We start from the raw sequence: 13,429 nt of genomic DNA on the forward strand, positions 1-13,429 counted from the left end.
ACATAGCCTGGGCACAGTGGCTCACACATGTAATCCCTGCACTTTGGGAGGCCAAGGTGGATGGATTACCTGAGGTCAAGAGTTCGAGACCAGCCTGCTCAACATGGCAAAACCCCATCTCTACTAAAAATACAAAAAAAATTAGCCAGGCATGGTGGCGTGCACCTGTAATCCCAGCTATTTGGGAGTCTGAGGTGGGAGAGTTGCTTGAACCTGAGAGGCGGAGATTGCAGTGAGCCGAGATCGCACCACTGCACTCCAGCCTGGGTGACAGAGAGAGACTCCATCTCAAAAAAAAAAAAAAGGAAAACGTAAAAGAACACACAGCAGAGCTTTGGCAATCCTGGCACTGGATTGGACCCTGAAAATAAATAATTTACTTATATCGTTTTTACTTTATTTACTCTGGAAAGTAAATACGCACCTGAAAAACACAGAAATTTTACCCCCTGCAGATGAAGTTTTTATTGTTATTCTCTCTCACATACCTAAGTAAGGGCACTGCCTTCTAAGAATTGCATAAATGTTAATGTTCAGTTTTTGATATTTAAATTATGTCTGACAGCACTAAGAAACCCTTTGGAGATTTTCTAGTAATGCAGCTGTGCAAAATTGAGAACTTCTCACCCACCTACACAGGCACAGTTAGTCACACACACCCAGGCACACACACACACACAGAAACAGACATATATGTAGAAAATCAGAAACATCACCAGAGATACAAACACTCAGATACTCACATGGAAACAGATACACGCAGACCCAAATGCACAAACAGATATTAATCAATCTGTGTATCCTCACAACTCATTCCCCAAAGCAGAACCGCCAAATGGCCTTACCTTCAAAGTGAAACACCACCCTTCCACAGAAATGTCCTCTAATCAGTGCCTCACCCACCACTTCTATGCCGGTGTCTGTGCAACCCTGCGACTGTCCTGGTACTCAGCATGAGACGTTCTCAGGTGCTGAAGGAATTTCAGCTTTTATAACCCACACAGGCTGGCCAAAATTGTATAACCGCACCACCTCATTAGAAATGCTATTTGTGTTACACAACAGCCACCACCCGGTTACAAACGGTTACTGCATGCCTCTATTATGGTCTCCTTAACATCAATCTGTAGCAGGTTTCTCCATGGCAGGCTGGATAGTCTATTGTAGAAACCAAGCAGCTGCTGAGAATACGTCTCAAACCTGCACTAAGAAGGAAAATTAAAACCTATCTTTGTAAATCCTTCAGTCCAGATGAATAAGTCCACCCATGCTGCTTCCAGCTCAGTGAAAAGGGGGATTAATTTTACTCCCTGGTAAGTTTCCATTTCCCCAATCAGGGCCCAAAGACAATTGTTTTCAAAGCTCAAAAAATTTCAGATCTCAGGTAGGAGTTCATCATTAAAAGGTAGGCAAAGCCAACAAATAACTGTCACATTGGAGAGCTGACTGCTGGGGTCCAGTTCAACATGGCATCCAGCATGCAGGTCCCCACTGATTCCTACTGAACAGTGGAAGTACCCATGAAGACACAAAAGTGGTGAATGCACACTGACAATCTAACATCAGGACTAGGAAAGAAGTCACAACTGTGGCCAGACTTTGCCCTTCCCAGTCCTGACTCCAAGCCAGGGCCTGCCAGGAACCTGGGCAGTGGGCACCCTCTGCCCTGTGGAATATGCAAATACCTGCCTCCATCTCCCTAACACCAGACTGCCCTTCCCAAATCCAGAAAGGGAACTCGAGGCTCAGATGACAAACAGCCAGGCAGAAGAGGCATCGACCATCAGCAAAGGACATCTTAGAAGATGGGAGTCCCTGAGATAAAGACAGAAAAAAAACCAGGACAATTCCTGGAGAAAAGCAGCTGTAAGTATTCTCATTCACAGAAACTTTGAGGAGCTCAGCAGTGGGGTAAGAGGATGACACCACCTGACCAGAAGTGACGCCTTAGTAGAAACTGGGGAGAAGGTTGGGAGCCAGGTGCTTCAACTGCTCAGGGCAGGAGACCCACCACCACAAGTGCCCAGAACACAGGTCCGCACATGACACACCCAACCCATCGGTCAACACATCTAGGGGAGCCGAGAACTGTATTCAGGACATGCTGTGAAGACTCTAACATCAGAGGAGATTTGTTGCAGGAGCCAAAACAAAATTTAAAACAAAAACAAAAAAAAAAACCCACAGCCGGAATAAAGGAGGAAAAACATTTTTTAAGTTGGTATTTTTTTATAAAAGGAAACAAGATTGACAATTACATGGAGAAAATGGATCAAAAACAAGAAGCTGAGGTGGGGAAGAACTGTAGGGAAATGAAGAGCCAGCATTAACTCGGAAGCAAGAGAGAGAAATGGCATCACAAAAGACTGAAACGGAGGTGGGTGACAGACCTGAGAAACTCTGAGAGACAAGGAAAAGTACAGAAAGGATAAGGCTATTCCGAGACAGAGCTGGGCAGGAAAAAGCAAAGCGCAAGGCCAAGCTGTGACTCATCAGTGCCTCTCAAGCAGACTTACAAACAAAAGGGGCAATGAAGCCAGCTACGCTGTACGATTCCATTTACACAAAACGTCCAGAGTAGGCAAATCCAGAGACAGAAAGTTCTTCAATGGTTGCCTGGGGCTGGGGTGGGAACGGGAGTGACTATTCATGGGTTTTAGGATTCTTTGCAGGATGAAAAAAAGTGCTAAAATTGTATTGTGGTGATGGCTATACAGCTTTGTGAATAACAGTATACTAAAAACCACTGAATTGTATATTTTAAGATGATGACTATCATGGTGTGTAATATACCTCAATAAAACTTTTTTAAAAAGAACAAATGAGGTCGGGTGTGGTGGCTCACACCTGTAATCCTAGCACTTTGGGAGGCTGAGGCGGGTGATCACCTAAGGTCAGGAGTTTGAGACCAGCCTGGCCAACACAGTGAAATCCCATCTCTACTAAACATACAAAAATTAGCTGGGTGTGATGGCACGTGCCTGTAATCCCAGCTACTTGTGAGGCTGAGGGCAGGAGAATCACTTGAACCTGGGAGGCAGAGGTTGCAGTGAGCAAAGATTGCACCACCGCACTCCAGCCTGGGCGACAGAGCAAGACTCTGACTCAAAAAAAAAAAGAACAAATGGAGCAGACTTAAATAACCTAATATAAAAGATGTAGACTAAAAAACTATTCTGAGATTAAGAAAAATCTGAGTAAAGGGACTACAACGGCATTCTAGGTTCATGCAAAATCATATACTTGTACACATCCTAGCAAAATAATTTAACCACAGGATGAAAGAATCGTAGACACATCCAGGGAGAAGGAGAAAATGTTTGGTTTCCTTAAATGTTAGCTGAATTAAGCTTAGCACCTGGGTTGTCCACAGCAGTATTAAATGTCAGAAGACAATAACACAAACACAAACTGAGGGAAAGGTCTTAACAAGGAATTTTATACCCAGATAAGGTGCCCTTCATGTGTGAAAGCCAAACAAGACAGTTTTAGATGTGCATGAGCTCAAAAGAAAAGGAGGGAAAGAAAGCCTGAAGCTATATTCCAACCAGGTTGGAATATAGAAGTGAAATTCACAGAGGCCACTAACTAGTACACAAGACTGCTAAGCATGGACACTAAAACCATCAAGGTAGGGACAAAGCTGAATAATGAGTGTAAATCTGGTTATAAAACTTAATACATAAGCCAAATTGCTCTCTAAACATATGCTATATAAGAAATGTAATTAAATAGGCCAGGCGCAGTGGCTCAGGCCTGTGATCCCAGCACTTTGGGAGGCCCAGGCAGGTGGATCACGAGGTCAGGAGTTCGAGACCAGCCTGATCAACATGGTGAAACCCCATCTCTACTAAAAATACAAAAATTAGCCAGTCGTGGTGGCGCGTACCTGTAATCCCAGCTACTCAGGAGGCTGAGGCAGGAGCATCGCTTGAACCCGGGAGGCAAAGGTTGCAGGGAGCTGAAACTGCACCACTGCACTCCAACCTGGGTGACAGAACGAGACTCAAAAAAAAAAGGCCGGGCACGGTGGCTCATGCCTGTAATCCCAGCACTTTGAGAGGCCGAGGTGGGCAGATCACAAGGTCAAGAAATCGAGACCACCCTGGCCAACGTGGTGAAACCCCGTCTCTACTAAAAATACAAAAATTAGCTGGGCGTGGTGACGTGCGCCTGTAGTCCCAGCTACTAGGGAGGCTGAGGCAGCAGAATCACTTGAACCCGGAAGGTGGAGGTTGCAGTGAGCTGAGATAGCACCACTGCACTCCAGCCTGGCAACAGAGCAAGACTCCATCTCAAAAATAATAAAATTAAATTAAATAAAAAAGAAATGTAATTAAATAAAGCAGACAGAAAAGATTACATTAATAAAGACTGAAAACAGAGAGTAAGAAGATGCTAAAGCCCTTCTCCCAAACAGAAAGAATCACAGGCCTTAACTATGACAATTAGAGAAACGAGTTTTTTTTTTTTATGTTTTTCACTTAAAACCACTATTAGAATTTGAAACAGAACACAGACTAAAACACAGCTAGACCTGTAAATGAGTTAAACCCCTGTAATTAAAAACACTCAGATTGCATCAAAAAATAAATGCCAGCCGAACGTAGTGGCTCACGCCTGTAATCCTAGCACTTTGGGAGGCTGAGGTGGGCAGATTACTTGGGGTCAGGAGTTCGAGACCAGCCTGGCCAACATGATGAAACCTCATCTCTACTAAAAATACAAAAATTAGCTGGGTTGGGCACACCTGTAGTCTTAGCTACTCGGGAGGCTGAGACAGGAGAATCACTTAAATGCAGGAGGCGGAGGTTGTAGTCAGCAGAGATTGTGCCACTGCACTCCAGCCTGGGCGACAGACAGAGACTCTGTCTCAAAAAAATAATAAATAAAAATAAAATAAATGCCAACCCCCAAGACAGACCTTAAAGTGAAAAAAAGTAACACTAATGCTGCCTTATTATTTTTTAAATGTCAGACACAGTGGAATTCATGCCAAAAAGTATTAAGCAGGAAAAAGGAGGTCATTTTACATTGCTAAAGGATAAAATTCACAAGAAGAATATGATGTCAGTCTTTACATTCTCAACATTCTCTCACTGAAATAAAGCCCATAATGGCTAGAAATAGAGAAGAAATGACCAACACTTTATAAACATCTCTCTCTCCAAGAATATGGGGTAGGGAGGATATACAAGCATAGGCCCCATGTCCATATTAATTTTATTTTGTATTGATCACAGAATCTGACCAATAAAATGAATAAGGCTAATATAATAGATATCAAACTTTGCACCCCATAGAAAATAGCTTCATTTTCAATGGCTAAAGAGCGTTTATGAAAAGTCACCATCTATCATGCCACAAGGAAAATTTCAAACCCCACAAAAAAAAGAACATTTCAGCTGGGTGCAGTGGCTCATGCCTGTAATCCCAGCACTTTGGGAGGCTGAGGCAGGTGGATCACCTGAGGTCGGGAGTTTGAGACCAGCCTGGCCAACATGGTGAAACCCCGTCTCTACTAAAAATACAAACAATTAGCCAGGCATGGTGGTGGGCACCTGTTGTCCCAGCTACTCAGGAAGCTGAGGCCGGAGAACTGCTTGAACCCAGGAGGTGGAGGCTGCAGTTGAGCCGAGATTGTGCCATTGCACTCCAGCCTGGGCGACAGAGCAAGACTCCATCTCAAAAAAGGAAGAAAGAAAGAAAGAAAGAAACCAAAAAGGCATAAAACTCAGTGTCAATTTTTGAATAAAACTCTTAGCACATTAGACATAGAAGAAAAAAGCCCTCGAAAAGAACCCTGACCTCATCAAAGGCAATGAGATACATAACCTGAACAACAACCTGAGGGGTGCCCTTTAAAGACAGAAACAGGAGTCTGGTGGGTGACATTATAGAAGACTGTTCTGGAAGTTCTAATCAGGACAATAAGAAAAAGATTTTGTTTGGGCACGGTGGCTCAGGTCTGTAATCTCATTGTTTTGGGAGGCCAGAAGGATCACTTCAGGCCAGCTCAAGACCAGCCAGGGCAACGTTAACAAGACCTACACTCTATTTAAAAAAAAAATTTTTTTTTTTAATTAGCTGGACATGGTGCATGCCTGTGGTCCTGGCTACTGGGAAGGCTGAGGTAGGAGGACTGGCTTGACTCCAGGAGTTTGAGGCTGCAGTGAACAATGACTACATCTCTGCAATCCAGCCTGGGCAACAGAATAAGACCCTATCTCTAAAAAGAAGAAAAAAAAATTTGAAAGTTCAAATAATGGAAAAAGGAAAGCAAAAGAATTATTTATAGGTAATGCATCTGTCTACCCAGAAAATGAGTAAACACACACACACACACACACACACACACACCCTAGAATAAGATACTTCAGAAAGATAGTAAGTTATAAAATGAATATACAAAAAATTCCCATACATGAGCACTAACTCGTGATTCCCCTCTCTTTAAAGTACTGTATAGGTTGGGTGTGATGGCTCATGCCTGTAATCCTAGCACTTTGGGAGGCCAAGGTAGGAGTAACACTTGAGCTAAGTGGCTCGAGACCAGCCTGGGAAACATAGTGAAGCCCTGTCTCTACAAAAAATACAAAAAAATTAGCCAGGTACATGTGCCTTTATTTAGTCCCAGCTACTTGAAGGGTTGAGGTGGGAGGATCGCTTGAGCATGGAGGTCAAGGCTGTAATGAACGGAGACGGTGCCGCTGTACTCCAGCCTGGGTAACAATGTGAGACTCTGTCTCAAAAATAGTTTTTTTTTTAAAAAAAGTACTGTATATATACATGTGCGATTGTGCTTTAAAAAAAAATGGCTATGCACCAAGCAGTTTATGGTGGTAATCTCTATAATATAGGAGTTACGGGTGTTTCTTTTTGTGTTTATCTGCATTCTTAAAATTTTAGTTATGCCCCTCTCCTTATATTAGGAGGAAAAATTAGCAACAGCTCAATTCTTAGTATGTAGGTATGGTTAGTAAACTCAGGGCAGAAAATAGGGCAAAACAACTAAAATGCTAAACATGGACAAATACAAGAAAAAAAAACTTTTAATTCCTCAGAAATAATTTTGCATTTGAAAATATCTAATCTGATTAACATAATCTCTGATTTGTTTTCCTTTTATAAATAAAATCTAAAATGTGTTTTTCTTTTAATTCCACATTTGGAATCATCATTTCTGTCTTTCCAGATAAATGTTAGATATTGACATTTCTGCGCCCCTGCTGTTGTAAAACTGAATAAAACAACATAAGAGATTCAAGATTATCAGCTAGACAAAACCTACTTTGACTCTGTAATAAGACAAGGGGACAGATGCTAGAAATGCTAAAAGCAAATGCATTAACAGCACCCTCTAGTGTTATGAAATCTAATCGGCATTTGGTAGAAGAAATCTAAATGTAAAATTTTTAAAAACCTCTTTTGGAAAATTTCAAACATACAGAAAAGTAGACAAAATGAAAACACATTTTCATTTCATATTCAATTTGTTTCCAATTACTGACTGTTATTCCTGTAGCAACTTTTATATTTCATTAAGAGGTGTCAGAGGCAACCAGGTACCTCTGTGGGCCCTTCTTTGCCACTTGATTAGTAATTCAACTAATAAAATCCTTGGTTTTAAGTTGGGCACACAACCAACTAAATTAATTAAGGAAACATTTCCCAGCCTCCCTTGCAGCTAGATGCAGCCAGCCTTAGCCAATGGATATGGGTGAAAAGTAAGCATGCCCTCCCCTTCTCCCTTCCCTCTTTTTTTGTTTTTTTTCTCCAGCCTGGGCAACAGAGCAAGACTCTGTCTCCAAAAAAAAAAAAAGAAAGAAACAGAATAAAGAAACCTGACATTCAGGCTGGGCACAGTGGCTCATGCCTGTAATTCCAGTACTTGGGGAGGCTGAGGTGGGCAGATCACTTGAAGCCAGAAGTGCGAGACCAGCATGGGCAACACAGTGAAACCACCTACTAAAAATACAAACATTAGCCAAGCGTGGTGACGTATACCTGTAATCTCAGCTACTTGGGAGGCTGAGGCACGATAATCACTTGAACCCAGGAGGTAGAGGTTGCAGTGAGCCGAGATCGCGCCACTGCACTCCAGTCTGGGTGACAGAGCAAGACTCTGTCTCAAAAAAAAAAAAAAAGAATAAAGAAACCTGGCATTCAGGCCGGGCGTGGTGGCTCACACCTGTAATCCCAGCACTTTGGGAGACCATGGCGGATGGATCACTTGAGGTCAGGAGTTCAAGACCAGCCTCCAGCAAGGTGAAACCCCGTCTCTACTAAAAAATACAAAAATTAGCTGGGCATGGTGGCACGTGCCTGTAATCTCAGCTACTCGGGAGGCTGAGGCAGGAGAATCACTTGAACCCGGGAGGCAGAGGTTGCAGTGAGCCAATATCAGGCCATTGCACTCCAGCCTGAGTAACAGAGTGAGACTCCATCTCAAAAAAAAAAAAAAAGAAACCTGGCATTCGAGAAAAAAAATTGTATAATATGTCCATTCTAAGAATAAAGAATACTGACATTTAAAAAAAAATAGAAAATCTGCAAAAGAGCACCAGTAAGATACCACATTTGGAACAACCCTAGTTTCCAAATTTTTCAAAGGAAATACAAGATCAGTACATATTCTTAACCTGGGGGTATGGTGGGGGAATAGAGGGTTGAAGTTATTTTTCTTCACAGGAACCAAATAGCAGGTTCATGGTAAAAGCTAAGCATCTGGGTGAAATGAATAAATTCACGGTTCACATTGACTATCGAAAACTTATTGGCCGGGCACGGTGGCTCACGCCTGTAATCCCAGCACTTTGGGAGGCCAAGGTGGGCAGATCATGAGGTCAGGAGATCGAGACCACAGTGAAACCCCATCTCTGCTAAAAATACAGAAAATTAGCTGGCAAGGTGGTGGGCGCCTGTAGTTCCAGCTACTCGGGAGGCTGAGGCAGGAGAATGGCGTGAACCCGGGAGGCAGAGCTTGCAGTGAGCTGAGATCACGCCACTGCACTCCAGCCTGGGCAACACAGCGAGACTCCATCTCAAAAAAAAAAAAAAGAAAAGAAAACTTACTAAATTGGCTTCTTTGGCAGACACTTAAAGCCTGGCCACTCAACCATAATCTCAAGGCATGATTCAGAATGTGTGCTGACAAGCACATACCACAATTCCAGCAATGAAGTAAAAACACTTCATCCAGCTCTCAAAGCAAATCCACTGTGAAGACTGTCTGCACCCTTGCAGCTCAAGACTCACATTACAGTGTGTCCTAGTTAGCAGGCTGCAGTAGAAGGGTTAGTGGTAAAGCATCACTGCACTGGCATCTGTGCCCCTCACTGGAGATCATGCATGGTGCTGTATGTGTGCAGGAAAGTCACTAACCAGTGAGCCGAAAATGCCTCTGTAAAATAAGATTGCTGCCCTACTCTTATAGTTTCTGCACTTCTCTTTTTAGTAGTGGAATGAGTATCCGCAAATTAAATCTTATTTAAAGCCTAGAGGGGAAGGGGAGAAATCACACCAGTAGGTGGATGGCATCATTAAAATGGAGGTTTAACATTCTTCACTATAAAGTTTTAATATACATTTTCCAGAAATAAAATAGTCCAACTAGTAAATGAAAAATTCCATGTATTTCTTAGCAAGAAAATACACTTATCTAATTTTCTAGCAGTAGCTGCAAATGTTTATTTACCTTTTTTTTTTTGAGACCAGGTTATGAGACTGGCTAATTTTTGTATTTTTGGTAGAGACGAGGTTTCACCATGATGCCAAGGCTGGTCTCAAACTCCTGAGCTCAAGCAATCCACCTGCCTCGACCTCCCAAACTGCTGGGATTATAGGTGTGAACCACTGCGCCTGGCTGAGTAGCTGCAAATGTTACGCTGTACTTATACCATCTCTTTACTATTTGGTTACCCTAACACAATGCTCTGATTTTGAATTAAACAGAAAGAAAAAAGATCATCCAAGAACAAGAAGGGCAAAAATCAATTACTTTAAATAACTTTAAAATATAATCTGATTTTTAAATTTCATTCTTTGGATTAAAAAGCTGTATGAAAGGGCCAGGTGTGGTGGCTCATGCCTGTAATCCCAGCACTTTGGGAGGCCGAGGTGGGCAGATCACCTGAGGTCAGGAGTTCAAGACCAGCCTGACCAACATGGAGAAACCCCGTCTCTACTAAAAATACAAAAAAAAAAAAAAAAAAATTAGCCAGGCATGGTAGCACATGCCTGTAATCCCAGCTACTCAGGAGGCTGAGGCAGGAGAATCACTTGAACCCAGGAGGCAGAGGTTGCAGTGAGCCAAGATTGCACCATTGCACTCCAGCCTGGACAACAAGAGCAAAACTCCGTCTCAAAAAAAAAAAAAAAAAAAAAAAAAAAGGTGTATGACATACCTATTAAAATGGCTAGAACAAAAAAAGACAATACCAAGTGCTGACAAGTTACTGGAACGCTCATACTCTTGGGTGGGTATGCAAAATGATACAACTGCTTTGGAAAACCATTTGATCATTTCTTATCAAGTTAAACATATGTTTTCATAAGACCCAGCAATACTACTCCTGGGCATCTATGGCTGAATGAAACCTTATGTTCAGACAAGAACATGTACATAAATGTTAATAATGGCTTTATTTTTTATTTTTATTTATTTATTTTGAGACAAGGTCTCACTCTGCTACCCAGGCTGGAGTGCCGTAGTACAATCACGGCTCACTGCAGCCTCAACCTCCTGGGCTCAAGTGATCCCCCCACCTCAGCCTCCCAAGTAGATGGGACTATAGGTGTGCGCTACCACACCTGGCTAATTTTTGTAGAAACGAGATTTCGTCACGTTGCCCAGGCTCTTGCCTGGGCTCAAGCGAACCTCCCAGCCTTGGCCTCCAGATCACTGGGATTACAGGCGTGAGTCACCATATCAGCTATTTTTATTTTTAGACACAGGGTCTCACTCTGTCACGTAGGCAGGATTACAGTGGCAGGCTCATAGCTCATTGCAGCATCAAACTCCTGAGCTCAAGCAATCCTCCCACCTCAGCCTCCTAAGTAGAGAGAACTACAGATGTGTACTGCCATACTCAGCTAATTTATTTTTTATTGCCATTGTTTTTGTAGAGGTGAGGTCTCGCTATGTTGCCCAGGCTGGTCTCAAACTCCCGAGCTCAAGCGATTCTCCCACCTCAGACTCCCAAAGTGCTGGGATTACAACTGTGAGCTATCATACCTGACCTCTAGTGGCTTTATTTATAATAGCCAAAACCTGGAAACAACATTCACCTTTAACTAGTAAACATCAACTAGTGAATATCCACAAACCACATAGCCTATCTCTATTAAAACACAATTATCATTTCACATTCATCAGATAAGGCTAGAATAAGAGTTTAGTAATATAAAGTATTGGCAAGACTGTGAATAAACAGGAATTCCTCTATCTTGTTGCCAGAGAAGAAAATTGGTTCAAATACTTGGGAGAACCACTGGTAATATTTAGTTGGTTGAAATTGTGTAAGCATTATGATCCAGCAAGGCCAGTTAGCACACTCCACCCTAGAGAAACCCACCCAGGTGAGGACAGTCATTATGTTCATTATGCTACGTCAAGAGGAGAATATCTAAGTAAGTTATGCTATGTTTAATCAATGAAATAAAATAGTGTAGTTAAAATAAACGAACTCTAGCTACTTGGACCAACATTTGGGAACATTTTCCAGAGTGATTAAGTAGGTTGTAGCGCACACGCACATGCACACACACGAGATCTACTATTTAAGGTTTTAAATCACGCAATCATTATTATATGTTGGTTTGTGAATATATAAGCATGTAACACAAAAGTAAAGACATGGACTGTAAAGGTACCTCTGGGAAGAAGAGAAAGAAGGAGATGAGGCTAGCGGAGAGGACAAACCAGGTATCTGAAATGTTTCAATTTCCTTAAAAAGCAAAAACAAAATACCTGAAGCAAAAAACGACAACATGTTTAGATTTATTAGGTCTGGGCATCTAGCAGGTAAGTTTTCATTCTTTTGTTTTCTTTATATTTGAAATGTCACAATTAAAAGCAATCATTTAACCAAAGACTATCTTTAAAAGGATACACAGTCTGAACACACAAAAACTGGTAAAGTGGCTGCCTCCAGAGATGGAAACTGGGACCAGGACCAGATAGGAAGGAGGCTTATTCTCCCTGCCTGGCCTGTCCTCATGCACATTCTGATTATACATCCTTTTTTTTTTTTTTTTTTTTTTTGAGACAGAGTCTCCCTCTGTTGCCCAGGCTGGGTGCAGTGGCACGATCTCGGCTCACTGCAACCTCCACATCCCAGATTCAAGCAATTCTCCCTACAGGCACGAGTCACCACGCTCGGCTAATTTTTCTTATTTTTAGTAGAGACGGGGTTTCACCTTGTTAGCCAGGATGGTCTCGATCTCCTGACCTCATGATCCGCCCGCCTTGGCCTCTCAAAGTGCTGGGATTACAGGCGTGAGCCACCATGCCTGGCCTATTTTTTTAATTACAAATAAATTTTACGCCCTCTTTATCTCCAGTCCCCCAGAGTGGGACCTATCTAAAGCAAGCTTGTCCAGCTCTCGGCCCAGGACAGCTGTGAATGCAACCCAACACAAATTTGTAACTTTCTGGAAACATTTGAGATTTTTTGCGATTTTTTAAAGCTAATCAGCTATCATTAGCGATAGAGTATTTTATGTGTGGCCCAGGGAAGCCAAAAGATTGGACACCCTTGATCTAAAGTATTTTTATTTCAGATAAGGACAGGCCACTGAAGACGTGATTGAGATTCCAGCCATGACTGTGCCATTAATGAGTTCTATCATCTTGGGAGGGGATTTAATTTTGGGGATGATTTAACCCCCTCCAAGTATCACATCACTTCTAAAATACTGTCTTTTATGAAAACACAAACATATCCCCCTCAGCCAGAGAATCTCTCACCATGCCACAGGGAGCGAAAAGCAGTTCTCGTGTAACCCTGATAGGAAAACTTTTAGAATTTGTTCGGACAGTTCCACACAAACCATCTGCAGCGATTGCCTCATAGCCTCTGTGGGTAGAGATGTACGCAGACAGTTGCCCTTACGCAAGGCAGCATGAGGTGAGAGGAGGGCAGGAAGTTGGGGGAGTGCTTATCTGATCACTTGTTTTCTTAATGAACTAAGAAGCAGAGGTCATGGCCGAGAGTAAAAAGGCTGGGTATGGGATTGGACGGAAGTGGCTATGGAAGAAGAAAAACGATGAGAAAAATGATATTATTAAAAAAAAAAAAAATCGGCCGGGCGCGGTGGCTCACGCTTGTAATCCCAGCACTTTGGGAGGCCGAGGCGGGCGGATCACGAGGTCAGGAGATCGAGAACACGGTGAAACCCCGTCTCTACTAAAAATACAAAAAATTAG

The 13,429-nt window shown here is 42.4% G+C and overlaps 1 protein-coding gene across 5 annotated transcripts in view; it reads right to left on the reverse strand.

The window, feature by feature from the left end:
- The window catches only part of SLC23A2 (solute carrier family 23 member 2), a 152,032-nt gene that overhangs the window by 98,061 nt on the left and 40,542 nt on the right, over positions 1-13,429 (reverse strand). Inside the window, exon 1 of one of the 5 annotated variants that reach the window (XM_030825372.1) lies at positions 846-1,267. The exons of the other annotated variants lie outside the window; for them this stretch is intronic. The gene's annotated coding sequence lies outside the window, so the exon portion shown is untranslated. Of the gene's footprint in view, positions 1-845; positions 1,268-13,429 lie in introns of those variants that run through there. 5 annotated transcript variants of the gene reach the window in all.

Source organism: Nomascus leucogenys, chromosome 13, assembly GCF_006542625.1.
Source record: "Nomascus leucogenys isolate Asia chromosome 13, Asia_NLE_v1, whole genome shotgun sequence".
NCBI lineage: Eukaryota > Metazoa > Chordata > Mammalia > Primates > Hylobatidae > Nomascus > Nomascus leucogenys.